General features: G+C 45.6%; 1 protein-coding gene across 1 annotated transcript in view; it reads left to right on the top strand.

Annotated features, from left to right (window-relative positions):
• The window catches only part of EHD4 (EH domain containing 4), a 90963-nt gene that overhangs the window by 36827 nt on the left and 39435 nt on the right, over positions 1-14701 (top strand). The window lies entirely within an intron of this gene.

The raw sequence follows: 14701 nt of genomic DNA, 5'->3' as shown, positions 1-14701 counted from the left end.
GTGCTAAAAAAAAACCTCAAATTTAAAAACGGTTTTCCTCCTTCCACTGATTTATTTATTTATATATATATATATATATATATATATATATATATATATATATATATATCTCTCTATCTCACTGAATCTGTGTATGAACACAAGTTTCAGCACCATGGAAAGCATGCTAGCAAATTAATGAAAACCCATCTCTATTATGTAAGAATTGCCAAAAGGTGAAAAATGGCTTCTACTGTAATATTGAGATTCACTCCCCAGCAGGAGTCAAACTAACACATTTTGCACAGTAAAAATCATATAACGCATTGGATGACAAAAATGTTGGGTGAATTCCACAAATTTTATTTTATTTTTTTATTTTTATTTTTTTTTTTCTGGGCGAACTTCATCAGTGAATCACTCCACACTCCAAGTAGTCTATTTATAAATTTTCTCACGCATGTTGCCCACTAATGGATTCAATTAAAGATGTGAGAACCCTGGGTGAAAGTCATGTGAAAATTGTTTTATAACTAGACCCGTAAAGTATCTACACTGGTTAGCTGACTTTCAGCGGTTGGGGATATTTTTTGCCCAGCTCAGCAATTTTCCATCTTTTGTATTTACTTTTTAAAAGCGGAAGTTGGTTATCTTCTACAGTTTCACCCTATTAGGTTTGGGAAATCTTGTTTTGCAATCCACTAAAAATAGACTTCGGAGTACTCAAATATTCAGACAGTTGGGTTTATTTTCCCTTTTGTTGCATTATGATTCAGTGGTGCGCTGCATTTATGTATAGATGAATGCCTCTGATTTTGTGGCATTTAAAACTCCACCTTTCTGACACATTTCAGGTGGTAAAACAAGGCAGTGGAAACACTACTTGAAACTTTTTGCAAGCCTGCCATCTGCTTCTTTTGTGCAATAGTCAGCACTTCCATTAAATATGTGTTATGTATCGCCAAAGTTTAGCAGAAATGATTTCTTTAAAGAAATCTCTCACAACTTGCTGGAACCTCGTGGGCACAAGGCCAGTACACTATGTTTTAGTTCTATTCATTCAAGGACGGGGTATGATTTGGGAATTTTATGATTTGCTTTTGGATAAAAATCCTGCTGCTTCCTGACATTCTCAAGGCACAAACACCTTTTTATGAAGTATTTTTGATTGCTCTTCACCATCTTCCTTTCCAACAGTTGTCTTGCTTTTTGAAGTTCCAGTTGTATTGGGCTGGACAGGATCAAACTGGTTTTGATTACTGTGTTGTTTGGCATCCTACTCTAAGTCCCTTTTTTCATGTACAGCTGGTGGCACTTGGAGGCCTTGGTTTGATTTCCCAATCGTGTGTTTGTTTTTTGTTTTTTTTTGTTTGTTTTTTTTATTTCCTGCAAATATTCAAGGTCAATGGAAATAATTTTATTAAGACCTTCTTCCCTTCTTTTTTTATTTATTTTTTTATTTTATTGTCAAATGGCTTGTTGCTTTTGCAAAGTCAGTTTTCAATTTAAAGTGGGCTTTTCTCCAGTTCAGGCTTTATAATGGGTTATACTGCGTTTTATATATAATGCGTTCTTTGTACAAAGCTTATCTAAGGCACCTTTTCACATGGGCTGTCCCATCAGGTCCGCCTGTCAGCTTTTCAGGCGGACCTAATCGGACCTTCCATTCACCCCCATGGAGCGGTAGATGACAGCCGTGACATGTCCATTGCCATCTGCTGCTATCCGCCAAGATGGTTGGTGGTCTTATTTTCCATCGGTCTGGTGGATATGATCGGGGAAAAACGCAGGCTGTCTGGTTTCACTTAATTTCCCCATAGAGGTGCGTGGAGATGGACCGATCATCTGCCTGCTCAGCTGGGATCAGCGGAATGACCCCCATTTCCCCCCCCCCCCCCGCATGGCAAGCAGAGTCTGCCAAATGGAGCCGCCCATGTGAAAGGGGCCTTAAGGCTTAATTCCCACTGGCTGTATTAATGCTGCTTTTAGGGGCGTCTGCCTCTAAGGAAGGCAGAAAAATAAAAATAACACTGCCTGCGCATCCAAACAGTGTTTTGGCAGAATAAATGCTTGACGCACCTAAATGCTAGTGTTTAATTTATTTCAATGCCCAGAATACATTTTTATTCTGGCCAATTCTATTAGTTAATTTAAAGTGGTTGACGTGCCTAAATGCGTTACACATGCTTCCAAGCATGAAGTGTGTGTGTGTGTGTGTGTGTGTGTGTGGGGGGGGGGGGGGTTGTTTGTTTAAAAAAAAAAAAAAAAAAAAAATTTCTGCCAACAGGAAAGGCATCTAGAAGAGATGGCCAATCAGTGCACTGACTGTTTCTGACATACAGTTTTTTTTTGCAATATTTTATACAGCCTACTTCCTGTTTCTTATTGGTAAAAAGTCCTTCCTTTTCCTCTTCCTCTAGAGGCATGTGTCTGTGTAAATCCAGGAACTGAACAGGCAGCAGCTTCAACTGCCCACAGTTAAAATGGTTGCAGCCAGACTCAATGCAGGGAGATTTCTGAAGCATACTTGGCAAGAACAGTATATATAAAATAATATGCAAAATGGTTGTAAGGAAGCTTCAGAATGGCTTCAGATGTTGTTTTTATTACAAATTATGTGAGCAGACTGCAGTTTCTCTTTAAGCCACTAAAATAAAATCATGCCAACCCCCCCTCTGTAATATAGCAATAAATGCCCCTGTGCCTGTGTACAGATCAGCATAACTTTTTTTTATTTTTATTTTTTTTCTGTTATATTCCACCGACCGACACAGCTCCTCTCTTAGCCATTGGGTTGTTATGCCCACCACTAGGAGAATACTAGGCGGTCCCTTGGGCAACAACCCTCCAGCCTGCCATGCAGTCATCAGTTTTTATTTTGCCTAGTCAAGGAGAAGGACCTATGAACCCTGATGGGCCCATCGGTCCGTCCTTCTTCTTTTTTTTTTTTTTTTTTTTTTTTTTTCGCAGAAGCTTGGCTTTTTGCGTGAGATGATAGCAGATCACAGGATCTATCAACAGCCAGCTGGGTGACAGGCTGGATACCCTTATCCTTGTAGTCTCCCCAGTCTGGCCATTGAGCGTGTACAGACCAGAGCTCCGCGCTGGGTCGGCCATGATGTAACCTCTGCTCCAGAGGTGGTCGGTGAGCTTTTATGCTCCGGGGCACACGTATGACCGGACTACTGATGTCGCAATCGCACTGTGCCAGGCCAGCAGCCACCCTGTACTGATCAGTGAGTGGGCCTGTAATGGAATGTCTCCCAGCACTTCAGGAATGGTAAGTACAGCTCTCCCTGCCTCGGTGGGGCTGAGCAGCTGGGCATTTCCTGGAAGGTCGATTCGGGGGTCCCTCACCTCCCTCTCTTCTCTCCCTGCCCCCCCCCCCCAGTGGGGGATGCCGCAGAGCGGCTTGTGTGTCTTTGCGGGGGGGCGCTGGCTGGCTGTGTCCTGGGTCCTGTTTTTCATGTCCCTGGAAGGTGGCTGTGCTTGTGTCTTAGGTGTGGGCAAGGGAAAGCATACTCTCCTGGGCTTCGGCGGCCATTTTCTGGAAGCCTGAACACGTTTTTTCAGTGTTCTCTAGCGACAGCATGTGCTCCTGTGCTCTGGCAGGCATTTTCCCTGTGTTTTATGTCCTTATACTGGACGGCCATTTTCTTTGAGCCTGAGCACACTACAGAGCAGTTTCAGCTGCTTCCACCGACACAGAGCTGATTCCTCTGCACCTGGGAGCCAGCAGAGACTATAGGCACTACCCGCTAGATGGCGCAGAACCCCTCAGGGCGGTGAGTCCTGCGGGAAAGAGCCCCTCAGCCAGCAGCAGTAAGGAGGGTGGGACTGTCACCTTCGGGTGGCAGACAGGGTAGGGTGAGCATGGCTTCAGAAACTGGTGTTTCTTCCCCTGAAATACAAGGCAATTGCAACCGGTTTTCCTGCGGACACCTTGTCGGCGGGCCTCAATTCATTCGTTTCCATGATGGAGGTGGTGCGTGGGCGCAAAGGTGCTAAAAAGCGTCCCCTGCCCCTCCCCCCCCGTCCCCTGGGGAGAGCTCTGACACAGACTCGGGCCCTGCTGAGGCTGGTGACTCCTGCTCTGTCGTTTTCAGATGATGCTGACCAGGACCGCTTGGACAGCGAGGATGAGTCCCCGTCTGGGTCCGTGCTCAAAAAAGCGCTTGTTGGAGCACCTATCACAGCCGTACGTGATACCCTGAAGATTCAGGAGCCAGCAGATTCCTCTGCTGAGGTAGTGGTCCCTTTTTTGGGTCCCGTAAGCCAGCCCGTTCACCTAAGGTGTTCCTGTATCAACTTATTTTGACAAGTTCCTTTACAAGGAATGGGGTCGACCGCAACTGACCTTTTCTGTCCCCAAATACATGGCGGTGTTTTACCCTTTCGACGAGAGCCTTCTCAAAAAGTGGTTGGCTGCTCCGGTCGTGGACCCCCCAGTATGTAGATTAAACAAATTAACCACGATCCTGGTAGAGGAGACTCTTGCATTTAAGGATCCCACGGACAGGAAGGCCGAGGCAGTGGCTCGTTCCTGGTTCACGGTTGTGGGGTCAGCCGTGCGACCAGTACTGCCATCTGCACGTTTGTCACTGAGACTGAGTGGGAAAAGTTGTTGCACCGTGAGTTGGGATATCAACAGGCTTCTCCTGTCTGCGTGGAACTAGCAGACCAACTAGTGAAAGGCCTTAAGTATGTTTGTGACGTAGCCCTGGATACTCCTCCCCTGTTATCCAGGGCTTCAGTGTCAGCAGTGTTGCTGCGGTGCCTGATTTGGTTGAAATGCTGGTCTGCCGACCAGGCATCCAAGGAAAGCCCTGACTGATCTTCCCTTCCTTGGCGACTCTTTTGGATGACCTTATTAAAAAATGCCACAGGTGGTAAGAGTACACTGCTCCCACAGGCCTGGAAGGCTAAGGAGCCACGCCGTAGGCAAGGGCCCTCTTTTTCCGCTCACAAACGGCTTTTTTTGTCCGCCTGGAACTTCGGCCAAATGTCCCCAGCCTGACAGGACGACCACGGAAAGGACAGAAACATCCTGGAACCGCAAGCCTAACAAGCATGAGAACAAAAGTGCTACCGTATGAAGGTTTGCCCCCACCCGAGACATGGGTGGCGGCAAACCTTCATATGGTAGCACTTTTGGTGTCGCCTTCGGGAGTTTGCAGCCCTGGGGTCCTCTCGGCTGTCCGACCAATGGGTCTGCGATCTGATTTCCGCCGGCTATAAGATAGTTTCTCTCTTGGCCACCAAACAGATTCTTCCCCCTCCAGCATTCCTGTTCTCCCGGCTCGCCGGGAGGCCCTCCTGGGGGGCCGTAAGGGACTTGCTGAATCGCGGGCTGATTGTACCTGTTCCGGAATCCAAAAGTTTCCAGGGGTTCTACTCAAACCTGTTTTGGACGTACCCCTTCCTTCTTGGGAACTACAATCTTGGATCTAAAAGCCCTCAATCGCTTTATGAAAGTGCAGAGGCTCAGTATGGAATCAGTTCGCTCAGTAGTCGCTGCACTCCATCAAGGGGACTCCCTGGCGTCCTTAGACATCCAGGATGCGTACCTGCACATACCCATATGCCTCCGGCATCAAGTTTCTGCGGTTTGCAGTCGGGGAAACCCACTACCAGTTTGTGGCTCTCCCTTTTTGGTTTGGCATCAGCCTACCGAGTCTTTACCAAGGTATTGGCTCCAGTTTTGGTGTTTCTGTGGCCACGTGGGATTGCGATCGTGGGATACCTAGACGACCTCCTACTGAGTATCTTCTGCCTGAGAATTAGAGGAGCATGTGGCGATCACCATGCAGACACTACAAGAATTTGAGTGGCTGTTAAACCTAAAGTCTGTGGTAGTACCGACCCAGCGTTTTGGAGTACCTAGGCTTACTGCTGGACTCCAGGGTAGCAAGAGTGTTTGTTTTTGTTTCTCCCTTCAGACAAGCTGCAGACTCTCAGAGCTGCGGTAAAACTGCTGATGAACCGAAAGTGGTCGTCGCTTCTGCATGCGAGTCCTGGGTCTCATGGTGGCCTCCTTCGAGGCAGTACCGTATGCCCAGTTCCACACCAGAGTTCTGCAGAAGGAGATTTTTTTTTAAAGTGGGACAAGTCTCCGTTTTCCCTGGATTGGCAGATCCAGGTGAGCCAGCTAGTTAGAGATTCACTGATCTGGTGGCTGAGGTCCCCGGTGCTTCAGTCCGGGAGGTCGTTCCTACCTCTGAAATGTACAGTGATCACAACGGATGCCAGCTTGCGGTGGGGCACACCAGACGTGGATCTGCTGGCCTCCCATCTCAATCGAAAGGTGCCGAGATTCGTGTCCGGGACAAGAGATCCTTGGGCGGACGCGTCAGACGTGCTGATAGCTCCGTGGGGTCAGTATCGGCTGATCTATGCCTTTCCTCCATTAAAGCTACTACCACGTCTGCTCCGCAGAGTGGAAGTCGAGGGGATCTCAGTGATTCTGGTTGCCCCAGATTGACCTCAGCATCCGTGGTACGCAGACCTAGTGCGGCTGGTGGCAGATGCTCCCTGGTAACTGCCGTTACGAGAGGACCTTCTGTCTCAAGGTCCGATTCTCCATCCTGCTTTACCATCGCTGGCTTTAACGGCATGGCTATTGAGAGCCATGTGTTTAGGAACAGGGTCTGTCTGACTCGGTGATCCCCACTATGTTGAGAGCACGGAAATCCTCTTCCAGGAAGAATTATCATCGTACCTGGAAGGCCTACATCTCCATGTGTGAGGAGAAAGGATGGCATCCGCGCTCCTTTGCTATATCCAGGATCCTGCTGTTTCTTAAGCAAGGAGTAGACCAGAAGTTGGCGTTAAGCACCATTAGAGGACAAATATCAGCCTTGGCTGTCTTTTTTTCCAACGACCCCTGGCATCTCACTCACTGGTGAGTACTTTTGTTCAAGGGGTGCGAAATTGTAGTCCCTCTGGTGCGTCCACTGATACCCCCCGTGGGATCTGAACCTGGTGTTATCGGCGTTGAAAAAAAACACCATTTGAGAATATCAGGGAGATCCCTCTGTTGACTCTCTCCCAGAAAGTGTTCTTTCTAGTGGCCATTACATCGGGCAGGAGGGTTTCGGAACTGGCAGCCTTGTCCTGCAAGTCGCCCTACCTGGTTATCCACAAGGATAAGGTGGTGTTGCGTCTGCAACCGTCTCTTCCCCCGAAGGTGGTTTTGGCTTTTCCGTTACCATCTCTGTGTCCTAAGCCGACACATCCTAAGGAGGTGGCCCTTCACACTCTGGACGTGGTTCGGGTTCTGAATGTGTATTTTTCTGCCACGGCTCCCTTCCGGAAGTCAGACTCGCTGTTTGTTTCGGTGGCTGGTCCAAAGAAAGGCATGGCGATCTCGTCGGGCCACCATTTCCAGGTGGATCAAACCGATTGTAGTATAAGTGTACTCCTTGAAGTGGCAGGTGCCCCCTTTCCTGGTCACGGCCCATTCCACAAGGGCAATCGGAATGTCTTGGGTCTTCCGACACCAAGCGTCTGTCGCTCAGGTGTGTAAAGTGGCGACCTGGTCGTCTGTCCACACGTTTACCAAGTTCTACAAGGTAGATGTCAGTGCATCGACTGTTTTGGCTGCAAAGTTTTGCAGGCGGCCATATAGTTGCATTTAAATATGCAATATTTTTCTTTTTTCCTGGTTTTTGGATAAAAATGCAGTACCGTTAAGTTAATGCACTGTTGCATGACATTCCGCAGTTTTTGTTACGGTTGTGGGTAGTAACTCCTGTTGAGGGTACCCTGGTTTTGTGGTGGTTTTTTTCCACGCACTGTTGTTTTTGTGGGTAAAGTTACACTAGTTCCCACTTGCCATGGTGGAGGAGTTTTTTATGCTGTTTTCCCACCCCTCGTTTGGCACTACTTAGGGACGTCCCAATGGCTAAGAGAGGAGCTGTGTCAGTCGGTGAATATAAGAGAAAATAAGGATTTTATGGTGTGTACAAAAAAAAAAATCCTATCTCTGTAATTCACCGACCGACACAGCACCCACCCCTCCTTTTTCTCTTTACTTTATACTGCTTGTTGACGTACTGATGACTGCATGGCAGGCTGGAGGGACCTCCCCCCTGGGTGGAAGTAGAAATTTCTGAGTGTTACATAACAAGTAATGCCTAGTATTCACCTAGTGGTGGGCATAACAACCCAATGGCTAAGAGAGGAGCTGTGTCGGTCGGTGAATTACAGAGAAAAGGATTTTACGGTGAGTGCAAAAAATCCTATTTTTTTTTTTTTTATATATATATTTTTTTTATATATCACATCTCCCAGCGCTTGCATGACTCCTTGGCTCTCTTCTAACCAGCTGACAGCTCCAGCTGGCTGGACCGAGCACTCTCGCTGATGTTGAGGGGAAAAGATATATTTATATATGGGAGCAACAGGAGGGGAGGGGGCAGGCAAAGACACGAGCTGACAGGCAGGGAGGAGGGGATAGGGTGGAGAGAAGTGCTTCAGATTATGGAGGCACTTGAACTGACCAGTGTCAGGCTCAGCAGCCATGATATACTGTAGCCAGTTTACAGGGGGGAGGGTATAGCCAGGCAGGATCAGCCAGGTTTTAGGTGGTACGGGAGGCCAAATTACACGGCACAAGTTGTGTGGTGTATAATATAACATGCTTTATTTGGCAGATGCTGTACATGCTTGCCAAGCCATTCGATCGGTCCCCTCCTGCTGAGAGAAGCCACAAATACGTGCATAACATTGGACCACAAGTTATTGCAGTTATTGATTGCTCCATTTCCCTGGCTGTCAACTACATTGAGCTTCTTTACATACATGCTGTAGAGATCTTTAGATTGTGCAAAGTGTCTGGACATCATGGTATCGAATATAGACAAAAGCAGTATGTGGTCTTTTGGAGATGGGAGTCTTGTAGGCATCCGCAATTTAAAGAGATTGTGTCACCACCCCATGCCCTTCAAGGTAAATATAGTAGGTAAAAGTGCGTTATGTCGCAGGTTAACTTGCTGCATTAAGACATCCCAGCGGCATCACTGTAGCACACATCAGAGGTGGTTAAAAATAGAAGTACTGTTATACAGTGCAAGTGAGGCAGGGTACCGAAATTAGGAAATGAAGGCATGCTGACTTATCGGTATGTGAGCACATTACATGCTATGTATATTTTGCTGCTCATAGGGTGGTGACTGGGTCCCTTTTTTTTTAGGACCAGCTTCATGTCCATTTCTACAACTGCCACCAATGCACCCCCAAATGGCCTTCTGTGTCCATCACACCATTCTACACCCACTACTGCACAAACGCACAGATATGTGCTCACCGCCACTTCACCATTGCACATGCCATATTATTCAACCTGTGCAACAGAGAAGCATGCTTTTGCTAGTTGATTTAATTATTTTTTTGCTTTTATTCAACCCCTTTGTGCCTAATGGTAAGACAAATCTAAATTGCGAAGCTCTATTTTGCAAGTTTGACACGTGTTGGTAAAACCGTACATATCCTCACAACTAGATTTGTGCATCCAGGTGGATTATACCTTGTTTTATTTAGGACTTTCATTGGTGGTAATGGTGTGTGTGAGTGTGAGTGTGAGTGTGTGTGTTTGGTTTTTTTTCATGTATGGATTGATTTTTATTTTTTTATTTTTTTTTGGCCCTGACCTAGATCAAACCTATCTAGGTATTTTCTTTGAGAATATATAGATAGATAGATAGATAGATAGATAGATAGATAGATAGATAGATAGATAGATAGATAGATAGTCTATCTATCTATATATATATCATTTTTTTTTTTTTTTTTTGCTTGCTATCTCTACAAAGACAGAGCAAGATATATTGCTTCTTTCTCGTCCATTCAGAGGCTACTGCAGTGATTAGGTGACCTGGTTTTTGATGTTCTGGGTCCTGATCGTTAGAACGGGGCCCTGGGCTCTTGATGAGACCCCGGTCACTCTGCTAGGAGGAACGAAAATATGCTGCCCCACGGCAAAAAGCCCAGTCCAGTGGGGCCGCATATTTGTGTTATGTTGGCGCCAAGGGGTTAAGCAGTGTAAGTTCCTGAAGTTGTCTGGGTGCATTGTACTGTAGGGTTTAGAGATCAGGAGGGAGATGAAACACAAGGAGCTGGTCAGGTGTGTTGCAATGTAAGGAGCATGCTGAAAGGAGACAACAAACTGTGGTAGAGAGTAAAGCCAATCTGTGTGTGATGCGTCTTCTTTGGGCTTTCCAGTCACAAGGTGGCAGTGAGGAGACCTGTAAGCGAAAGTGAAACTGCAGCAAGGAAAGGTCAAGTCTCCTCCTTTGCTAGGCAGGACCTTGTTGTGTGGAAGAACTATGTACATCTCAGGAAAGAGAAATACAAATCCTTTGGCCGATAAAACAATTCCCATACACATGTATTTCATGTGTTTAGCTGCTTTTTAATTTTTTTTATACATGTGTGGATTTTATGGTGCTTGGCTGAGTACTTCTTTTAAACCTGCATACACGCATTAGCTTCAAGTAATTTTAACAGTGTCGCTTGCATAGATACATGGTAATACACAGACTGGTGCAATACCTTCCCTTGATTAAAATGCTGCTTTAGGCTCTCCTCGGTTCTCTTCACATAACCAAAATGCAAGGCATGCGGTTATAATATCTCTGCTGAATTTGAGGATTGGTAGTATTGCTGGCCATACATGACTTTTAATGTCAGCCAATTGCTCCTGAATCCGCTGTCATATGAGCTGTAAATGGCCGTGAAGCATTGAAAATTAAAGTAACCGGGTGGAAAATTGTCAGAAGAACAGATGCAATGACTGATCAGATTTTTAGATGGCCACAGGTCTGAATACAACAGCTGATGCGCCTCCTTCCTTGTTTAGTGTTGGAAGGTGAAGTCGAATGATTTTTCTAGTTCAGCCGTCGGGGCTGAATAAGAGAAATATTTGTGCGCATGGCTAGCCTAAGTTTGGCGGCTTCTTTCCTTCAGCACAGATCATGTGAAATAGGCTTTGGGGAATAAAAACCATTATTAATCTCATTTTATTGTAGCTGTGGTTACAAACCTCAGACATGACACATGAACCAAGCATATCCCTCTATATTGTGTACTTGTCTCAATCCGGAGAACAAAATGTTATTTCTGTCTACTGCTTTGTTGCTCTATTGGCATGAGTCACTTCAGACAATTTTTTTTCTGACACAAAGGGGTAAAAAGGTGACAGGGGAGGAAGCTCCAGCAGTGTTTTGAAAGGGGGGGGGGGGTGTCCCTTACCTCCAATTAGCCCTCAGTTTTCCTCACGGAGTGTAACGTCCACTCCCTGCCCCCTGCTTTCAGAAGCTCAGACAAGCTGTATTCATTCTGGACTTTGAATGGATGTAGAAAAGCGAATACTGCAGATGAAAAGGTACAATTTCTATAGGAGGATTTGTTTAATTTCTGTGTATCACCTGAGGCCAGTCACTTCACTGAGTATATGTTGGGTGCAGCAATTTAAATAAAACCTGAATGCGCTGCATACACGCTTGCATGACACGCTTGCCCCCAGGTCTTATTTCTTGTGCAGTGCAATGGGAGGATCCTTCTTGGCGGGTTTGATACTATTACACATACTGTAATCTGCTCATATCGTATACATGTCCGGTTACATCTAGTGTGTTTCTGTGGCTTGTTTTGTTGGTAACCGGAATTGCTTTTGCTTGGCTGTCATGTGTTTTCCAAAGATAAGGGTTTTTTTTTTTTTTTGCGTTTGTGGCAAGTGAAAGGAAAGGGAAGTTTATGCAACGCCCAGTGACATTAGACATTATTTCAACAAATCTATCTGATATTATTTTAGAACCGATGGCCAAGTATGTAGGTCCATCTGAAGGTGATTGTCAGTTGCATTTGTCAATCTCCAGAAGATAACAGATATTCCATAGTAGTGCAATCAGGAGCGAGGACAAAAGGTCATAATATTTGCTGCCTTTGTGTGTTTTTTGGCTAGGAAAAAATTCCCAGTACTTTGACAATGTATGCCTAGCTAAAAAAGAAAATCTCTGCTATGCAGACATAGGTGGGCTGTCATAGGTAAAAGCACTAGCTGTTGGCTGCCATGCTGATCCAATGTTTCAACTTATAGAGATTGTTCTGATTTTCTGCATAATTTCTCTGGGTTAGTGACTCTGATAGAACATTGGAGCTGCAGACCATTACACCACTCATTTTTTCAGAATGTGGTCAGCATTGGCAGCCAACAATATTTCTTGCACTATAGTTTAAAGTATAGCTAAAGGCAAAACATTTTTGTTTTGGATAGAGCGGAGAGGCATTGGATTTGTTGTGTGTGTTTTTTTTTTTGTTTTTTTTTATCGCTGTCTGTGTCCCCTTAAGGAAATTGACCCTCTCTATTTGTCCCGTTTTTATCATTATTGAAAGCAAAAGAAAATCCCAAATTTTGGGTTGTCCCCAGAAAAGTAATGGAGAAATCTTCCCAAGGGGACCTGGGGGTCCCAACGGAATTCCCTTAATTTGTAGGGATTGCCTCTCCCTTCCTGTTCTGGCTGTGGGACAGGAAGTGAAGGGAAATCTCTGCAATGGGACACAGATGGTGGAGGGAGGGTTAAATCGGACTGGTTATAAGCCTCTGTTGCTCCAATCAAAATATGGGGGGGGGGAGTAGTATTGCCTATAGCTCTACTTTAACTACATATAAGCTACAGTTCAAAATGTTCAACTATCTCACTCTGTCCTGCTAAAGTCTACAATTTTACTAATTTTGCTAATTTTACAAAAAAGTCGTCACCCAAGTTTTCATCAGTATTAGGGAAAAAAAATCGTATTTTTTTTATTTTTTCCCAGCTGTATTGCAGGTTTGAACTTTATATCTTGCTGGACCATTTGGATTTCACACTGTGTTGCACAAATGTGGATTTTTTTTTTTGCGCATTGTCGTGCCACACACATATGGCAGCCCGTTGATTTTAATGGACTGCCTAATTGTGACAATCACAGCAGTTTATGCTGTATGTTTTTTTTATTTAAACAAACTAATGTATCGTGCCATTTTTCAATAAAGACCAAATTTAAAGGGGTTGTAGACCCTTGAGGCTTTTCACCTTAATGCATTCTATGCATTAAGGAGAAAAACCTCCTGTGATGCAGGAGCCTCCCTTTTACTTACCTGAACCTGGTCTTTCCAGCGACAGGGACAAAGCACACCAGCTCCAGCCGGTGTCTCAGTCCTGATTGGATAGATTGTTTGCAGTGCAGCCATTGGCTCCCGCGCTGTCAATTAAATCCAATGACATGGGAAGCAGGGCCAAGTCTTGCTGTTTGAGTCAATGGACGCAGCAGCAGGACATGGGAGCTCGCCCGCCCGAGTGCCCCAAGAGAGCGGCTCCTCAACGGGTCACTCCAATAGGATCCAGAAACGCCACTGAGGGACCCCAGAAGAGGAGATTCGGGGCCACTCTGTGCAAAACCAACTGCACAGAGGAGGCAAGTATGACTTCGTTTTTTTTTTTTTTTTTTTTTTTAAATCCTTTTACATATCCCTTTTTAACTGCAAAAAAAAATGTCAATGCAGTACATGTGAGGTAGTAACGAATGAACAATGCCAACATTCTACATATAACAAGCAGGACATAATTTGGTGAGTTCAAGCATACCACATGGAGGAGCCCGCACAGTAAAGTCACTCAAACCTAAAACCAAGGATAGAACAGCCAAGGAAGCCCTCAAAGGATCATCCTTGCCCGGTCCGAGGCTGCCAAACCTTTTCATATTTCCTAGGGCACCCAATTTATACATGGGTAACACTGCATCAATAGATTCCCAGGACATCACCGTAGGGGAAGTCCATTAACCATTTTTTTTTTTTTTTTGGCATAATAAAGTAAAAAGGAAAAAAAATTTAAATCTTGGTGTAGCGAGGCCTCTGCTCATTGTCTGGAGTTCCCAATAAGGCTAACTCAGCCGATAGCGGTAGGGTCAACTGTAAGTGGGTATCTAATACAGTCAAACGCCCACTATCCAGGATTATGCCACCCCAGGGCAGGTCCTAAACATATGGAAATAGGTTCCAATGGTAGCCTGGCATCGGGAGCAATTTGGAGAAAGCTGTGGATAAATCTTGTGCAGTAGAAACTTAATTTGAATCAATTTATCATGGGTTGAAACCACTAGCTTGGAGCTGTCCTCTAAGCACTTCTCTCAAGTTTCCCTGTCCAAAGTTGGGATGTCTACCCTCCACGGCTCCCACAGCTTATCCATTTTATGCGACCCCACGTTAAGTGCCAAATAAAATGAAGATGGGGGCTTGGCAAGGGATTCCTGTGCCAGAAGGTCCTCTATATGGAGTCCATCTTTAGACTAGAAGCAGTAGGGAACTGCGCCCTTGCAGCGTGACCAAATTGAAGGTAGCGAAAGTACATCCATCTAGGAAGTCTATATTTAGAGGAAAAGTCACTAAAGGGTAACAATGGATAATTTCCCTAAGACCCCTTTCACACCACACCACCCTTTGCGTCGGCGGTAAAACGCCGCTATTTTTAGCGGCGTTTTACCGCCGGATTTGCGGCGCATTTCGGCCGCTAGCGGGTCGCTTTTACCCCCGCTAGCGGCCACGAAAGGGTTAAAACCGCTGGCAATACGCCGCAACAGCGCTGCCCCATTGATTTCACACCGCTCCTTCACCGCTCCAAAGAAGCTGCTGGCAGGACTTTTTTCTGACGTCCTGCCAGCGCACCGCCCTCGGGGCTTTCAC

The sequence above is a fragment of the Lithobates pipiens genome, unplaced genomic scaffold (assembly GCF_037356315.1).
Source record: "Lithobates pipiens isolate NorthernLeopardFrog02 unplaced genomic scaffold, aLitPip1_a1.2 Scaffold_30, whole genome shotgun sequence".
Lineage (NCBI taxonomy): Eukaryota > Metazoa > Chordata > Amphibia > Anura > Ranidae > Lithobates > Lithobates pipiens.
This window is presented reverse-complemented; position numbering and strand designations above follow the sequence as displayed.